We start from the raw sequence: 6858 nt of genomic DNA on the forward strand, positions 1-6858 counted from the left end.
TTCCTCTCTTCTCCTCTCTTCTCTTTCTCTCTTCTCTTGTAGTTTGATGACTTTCTTTTAGTGTTGTGTTTAGATTCCTTTCTCATTTTCTTTAGTGTATTTACTTTGTGGATACTGTGAGGTTCACATGTCTTATCATATGTTTATAAAAGTCTATTTTAAGGTAATAGGAACTTAAATTTGAACACATCCAAAAGCTCTACATTTTTACTCCCCCTGATGTTTTGTGCTTTTGATGTCACTTTTTATATGTTTTAATTTTATGTATCCCTTAACTAATTACTGTTTTAGTTAATTTTACTATTTTTGTCTTTTAACCTTCTTAATAGCTTTATAAGTGATTAATCCATTACCTTTACTATATATTTACTTTTTCCAGTGAGATTTTTACTTTCATATGTTTTCTTATTATTACTGTCATTTCTTTTCAGCTTAAATATGTCCCTTTAATATTTTGTGAAAGGCTGGTTTAGTGGTAACAAACTCCTTCAGCTTTTGCTTGTCTGGAAAACTTCTCTTTCCTTCAAATATGAATGATAATCTTGCTGGATAGGGTATTCTTGGTTGGAAGCTTTTTTCTTTCAGCACTTTGAATATGTCATGTCACTCTCTTTTGGCTTGAAAAATTTCTGCTGAGAAATCTGTTGATAGCTTTATGGGGTTTCCCTCATATATAACAATTTGTTTTTCTCTTGCTGCTTTTAAGAGTTTCTCTTTAATTTTAACTTTTGACATTTTAATTATAATGTGTCTTGGTGTACCTCTCTTTGGGTTCATCATTTTTGGAACTCTGTGGATGCCTGGACCTAGATACCTGTTTCTTTCCCTATGTTAGGGAAGTTTTCAGCTATTATATCTTCAAATAAGATTTCTGACACTTTCTCTCATTCCTCTCCTTCTGGGACCCCTATAATGCAAATGTTATTGTGCTTGAGGTTGCCCCAGTGGTCACTTAAGTTACTTTCATTTTTTAAAATTGTTTTTTTTCTTTTTGCTACTCTGTCTGGGTGTGTTTCATTGCTTTATCTTCCAGGTTGCTGATTCATTCTTCTGCTTTATCCAGTCTGCTGTTGAACCCCTCTAATGTATTTTTCATTTCAGTTTTGTATTCTTTAGCTCTGTGACTTCTATTTGGTACTCGCTTATGTTTTCTTTTTCTTTTCTCTTTTTCTTTCTTTTCTTTCTTTCTCTCTCTCTTTCTTTTTTTTGATACTCTCTTATGTTTTCTATCTCTTTGTTGAAGTTCTCACTGTGTTCATTCATTTTTCGTCTGAGTTTGGTGAGTTTCTTTATGATCATTACTTTGAATTCCTCATGAGGTAGATTACTTATCTGTCTATCATTAAGGTCTTTTTCTGAGGTTTCATTTTATTCTTTCATTTGGAACAAATTTCTCTTCCTCCTCATTTTGCTTGCTTCTCTGTGTTTGTTTCTATGTTTTAGGCAAAACATCTACCTCTCTCTGACTTGAAGGAGTGGCCTTGTTTAGGTGATTATCCTCATTCAACCTTGCCCTAGCTCTTGGTTGTCTCCTGAATCTTTGTCCAAACTGCCTGATTTATTCTTGATATGACCCCATTGTGGAGGGTATGCCAAGACTTGTCAGTGATCCAAGGGGAGGAAATTCACTTAGCACCTAGTTTCAGGTTGATTGGAAGCCAGACCCCGAGGGGGCAGTTTTTAAATTATGCATTTATACACAGTCCAGTGGGGTTGCAATTGTAAACTCTTCTGCCCTCCAGACCAGGAGATCTGGAGGTATCCCCTGGTGACAATTGTAAAAATCAGGGCTCCAGATGAGTGTATAAGCTTTCTGGGAAATCTTGTTGAACTGTAGCAAGGCCAAGGGGGTACAGAAGGATGGTGTCTCCCTGCTTACATTCCCTGGGAGTGCCTCCTTAGCCTCTAGATTTATGGGAAACTGGAAGCCTGTCCCTCAGTCTGAAGTTCTAGGCTGAGGAAATAGGCTTTTTCACAGGAAGACTGGGATTATGTTTCAGTCTGCTGTCTGAGCAGCACCTTGGGGGTTGTGGCCTGCCAAGAATCGTTTTTCTGATTGTTACAGTCCCATTAGCTCTGGGACGCAAGTCCTCTTGGCCACCAGGGCCAGGCAATCAGGGGTTTCTTGTGTGGGCTGAGTGTGCCTGTTGGCTTTGGCAAGGCTGCTGGAGAGTGTTGGGGGTGGCTTCAGAGAGGCAGCAGCAACATGTCTTGACTCTGCTCACCCATGGGCTTTAGCAATGCAGTAGGATAGTGCCTTGTCTTTGTGCAGATCCTGGCTTTAGGCTGAAAGCAGGAGAATACCATGACCTCTTGTACTTGCCAGCCTGAGCCGGGGGAAGGGAAGTGTCGCAACCACCTATGTTTGCAGACTTTAGCTATGGAGTAGGAGAACTTTGTGACCAGCCAGGGAGTGGGGGAGTGCTGCAACCGCTGTGCTCTCTGACCTCAGCAAATGCCATGACCGCATGGCCCTGCCAATCTCAGCAAGGTGTCAGGAGAGTGCTGCCTCTGAGCTCACCTGCCTGTGCTAGCAGGCCACATGGAAAGAGTGCAACAATGGTGTCTTCCAGCACCTCCATCTCCAGAGAGCATCTCAGCTGTCCCCTGCCCCTGCAGGCAATGTCCCCAGATCAGCAAATAAATTTCCCTCACGTATGGTCTAGGTGCTTTTCAAACTGCTGCTTTTTGCTGGGTCTTGGCGTGAGAGAGACCTCCTAAAGGGGATTCTCAGTTTCCTGAGGACTTTGGGATCTCCAGATGTCAACCCCATGGGTTTTCCCAGTCAGACATTCTGGGGCTTGTCTTTCTGGTGCGGATATCAGATGTTGGAGTGTCTGATAAGGAGCACCAACCCCTTGCTCCTCTGAGAGAAGTATCTGCCTTGTGTGGTCCCTCCATATTGCATTCCTGGGCTGGGGGTGGGCTTTTTTGGTGAGATTGTGTCTCTGCCTCTCTTACCCATCTTGATATGGTCCTTTAATCCTTTGTTTTGGAGAGCAGTTCAGTTAGTTTTCAGAGAGAAATTATCCATATGTAGCTGTAGATTTGGTGTGTCTGTGGGAGGATGTGAGTTCAGGATCTTCCTGTGCCACCATCTTGGATCCTCCCCTTTTTGCCCCCTCCAATTTAAAATCTTCCAATAAGAGAACCACAGGCCTATATGGCTTCATTGGAAAATTTCTCCAAACAATTAAGAAAAATAATATGAATCTTACACAAACTCTTTCCTGTAATAGAAAAATAGGGAACACTCCCTATCTTGCATTAAGAGATCAACATAAACTTAATATTAAATCCTGATAAGGATATTACAAGAAAGGTAAAATATAGACAGATATTTCTTATGAAGTCAGATGGAAAAATCCTAAAAAATAATCAACAGACCAAACCCAGCAGTATATAAAAATTATACTACATCATGAGAAATTGAAGTTTATTCTAGAAGCGTGAAGTTGGTTTAGCATTCAAAAATTGAGCAATGCAATTCACATTAACAAAATAGATAATCTTAATGAATAAAGAAAAAACATTTGACACCTCTTTATGTTTAAAAAAGCTCAACGAACTAGGAAGAGAAAGGAACTTCCTTAGGGGCACCTGGATGGCTCAGTTGGCTAAGTGTCTATCTTTGGCTCAGGTCATGATCTCAGGGTGGTCCTGGGATTGAGCCCCACATCGGGATCCCTGCTCAGTGGGGAGCCTGCTTCTCTCTCTCCCTCTGTCCTTCCTCCCCCTGCTCGTGCTATCTCTCTCTTATAAATAAATAAATAAAATCTTTTAAAAAAAGGGAACTTCCTTAATCTGATAAAGAATATCTACAAAAACAAACAAAAAAACAACAAACAAAACAAAAAAGCCTACATAGCTAACACAATAGTGAAATTTTGAATGCTTTTTCCCTCCCTGAGTTTTGGAGTAGACAAGGATGCCTGCTCCCCACTTCTATTTAATATTGTAACAAAAATCATAGTTAGTGCAATAAGGTAAGAAAAAGAAATAAAAGGTATAAAGATTAGAAAAGATGAGGTAAAAAAGCCATTATTTGCAGATGATATGACTGTGTACCTAAAAAATTTAGATTAATGAAACTATTAGATTTAATTAGTGAATCTACCAAGTTGCTAGATATAATATCAATATACAAAAATCAAGTGTACTTTTCTATATTCATTATAAACAATTAGCAAATTAAATGAAAATATCATTTATAATAGCCATACAAATTGAACATTTAGGAGTAAATCTAATGAAAGAGGTTCAAGAGATCTATCCTAAAATGTACAAGGCATTGAAATTAAAGATAACTTGGGGCACCTGGGTTGCTCAGTTGTTAAGCCTCTGCCTTCGGCTCAGGTCAGGATCCCAGGGTCCTGGGATCGAGCCCCGCATTGGGCTCCCTGCTTGGTGGGCAGCCTGCTTCTCCCTCTCCCACTCCCCCTGCTTCCGTTCCCTCTCTCACCGTGTCTCTCTCTGTCAAAGATAAAAATAAAATCTTTAAAAAAAAAAAAAGAAATTAAAGATAAATAAATGCGGGCATATACATGTTAATGGATTGGAAGACTCAATATTGTTAAGATATCAATTCTCCCCAAGTTGATCTAGAGATTTCATGAACTCTCAATCAAAATCCCAGCAGGACATTCTGTCAAAATTGAAAGCTCATTTCAGAATTTATATGAAATGCAAAGGACCTAGAATATAGAATAGTCCATCAAGACAATCTTGAGGAAAAAGAATAAAGTTGGAACACTTATAATACTGGATAGCAAGATTTACTATAAAGTTCCTTATGAAGACAGAGTTGCATTGACTCAGAACAAGACAAATAGACTAATGGAACAGAATAAAGAATACAGAAAGAAACACATATGGTCACCTAATTTCTAACAAAGGTACCACTGCAATTTAGGGGCAAAGGATGATGCTTTATATGGAGAAAGATGAACTTGAACTTGAACACATCATATATGAACATTACTTCCACATGGATTATAGATCTAAATGAGAAAGGTAAAACAATAAACTTCTAGAATAAAATTTGGGAGAATTTTTAGGCAAAAAATTCTTAATCAGGACACAAAAATTACTAACCATAAAATTTAAAAAAACTGAATAAGCTAGGACTTATTAAAAATAAGAACTTCTATACTTCTGTTCATTTAAAATACATGATTAAGAGAGAAAAGATAAGCCATAGAATGGGAGAAGATGTTTACATCTATATAACAATAGACTAGTGTTCAGAAAAAAAAGAAAACACCAACTCCTGCAAATCAATAAGTAAAAGACATTTCATAAAGAGGTTATCTAAATGGACCAATAAGAATATACAAAATGCTCTGTATGTCATTAAATATCTGGGAAATGCAAATTAAAGCCATCATTATATTTTGCTGTATATACACCAGGCTAAAATTGAAATATATTGGCAAGGATATGGAGCAACTGGAACGTTGATATATTGCTGGTGGGAGTGTAGACTGGAGAGTTGTTTGGTAGCATCTATTGAAGCTTAACATTGCTTACCCCATGGCACAGCAAGATATTTAAAGATTTATTTGAGAGAGAGAGAGATAGAGTACCTGTGCAAGAGAGAGCTCAGGGGGAGGGAGGACAGAGGGAGAGAATCTCAAGCAGACTCCCCACTGAGTGGGAGCCCAATGTGGGGCTCAATCTCACAAACCTGAGATCGTGACCTGAGCCGAAATCAAGAGTCAGATGCCTAACCTACTGAGCCAGCCAGGCATCCCAGCACAGCAAGATATTTATTCAAGAGAAATGAATGCATGTATCCATCAAAAGACATGTGCAAGAAAGTTCATGGCAGCTTTATTTATAATAGCCCCAATCCGAAATCAATTCAAACATCCATAAACAGGAGAATGAATAAATCAATCGTGGTTTATTCATACAATGGAATACTTCTTAGGAATAAAAAAGAAGCAAACTAATGTGACAATATGGTTGATTCTCACAGACATAATGATGGGCAAAAGAAACCAAAAACAAGTGACTACTATTTGATTCTATTTATACGCAGTTCAAGAACAGGCAAAACTATTCTATCATGACAGAAGTCAGAACAGTGGTTACTTTTTGAGGGTGGGGTGTTGACTGTAAGGAACCCAGTCATCTAGTGTGCTAGAAATATTCTATACCTTTTTTTATTTTTTGAGAGAGGGAGAGCGCCTGAGTGGGGGCGGAGGGGAGCAGAAGGAAAGGGAGAGAGAGAATCCCAAGCAGGCTCCACGCCCAGCACGGAGCCCCACACAGGGCTCGATCTCTCAACCCCAATATCATGACCTGATCCAAAATCAAGAGTTGGATGCTTAACTGCCTGAGCCATCCAGATGCCCCAGAAATATTTTATATCTTGATCTGAGTGTTGTCTCCATAGTTGTTATACATATATATTCATTGAGCTGAACACCTAAGATTTGATGTTTATAGTAAATGATGCTGGATTAATTGTCTATCCATATGGAATAAAATTAGCCTGGCTTCCTACCTCACTTCCCTGAATTTACAGAAGATATTTATAACAAGTTAGAATCATCTTAAAGTCCCAAAAATGAGGGAATATTTAAAGTATACAGGAAGGGCGCCTAGGTGGCTCAGTTGATTAAACTCAGACTCTTGATTTCAGCTCATGTCATGATCTCAGGGTTGTGAGATCAAGCCCTGCATAGGGCTCTGTGCTCGGCATGAAGCCTGCTTAAGATTCTCTCTCTCCCTCTGCCCCTTATCCCCATGCTCTGTCTCTAAAAATAAATTAAAAATAAATAATAATAATAAAGTATATATGACACACAACCTAATAATAATAATAATAATATAGTATATATGACACATCCT

The 6858-nt window shown here is 38.6% G+C and overlaps 1 protein-coding gene across 1 annotated transcript in view; it reads right to left on the reverse strand.

The window, feature by feature from the left end:
• Positions 1 to 6858, reverse strand: part of TXNL4B (thioredoxin like 4B) — a 523365-nt gene that overhangs the window by 6821 nt on the left and 509686 nt on the right. The gene's annotated exons all lie outside the window — the stretch shown is intronic.

The sequence above is a fragment of the Leptonychotes weddellii genome, chromosome 16 (genome assembly GCF_054177405.1).
Source record: "Leptonychotes weddellii isolate Sample4059 chromosome 16, ASM5417740v2, whole genome shotgun sequence".
Taxonomy (NCBI): Eukaryota; Metazoa; Chordata; class Mammalia; order Carnivora; family Phocidae; genus Leptonychotes; species Leptonychotes weddellii.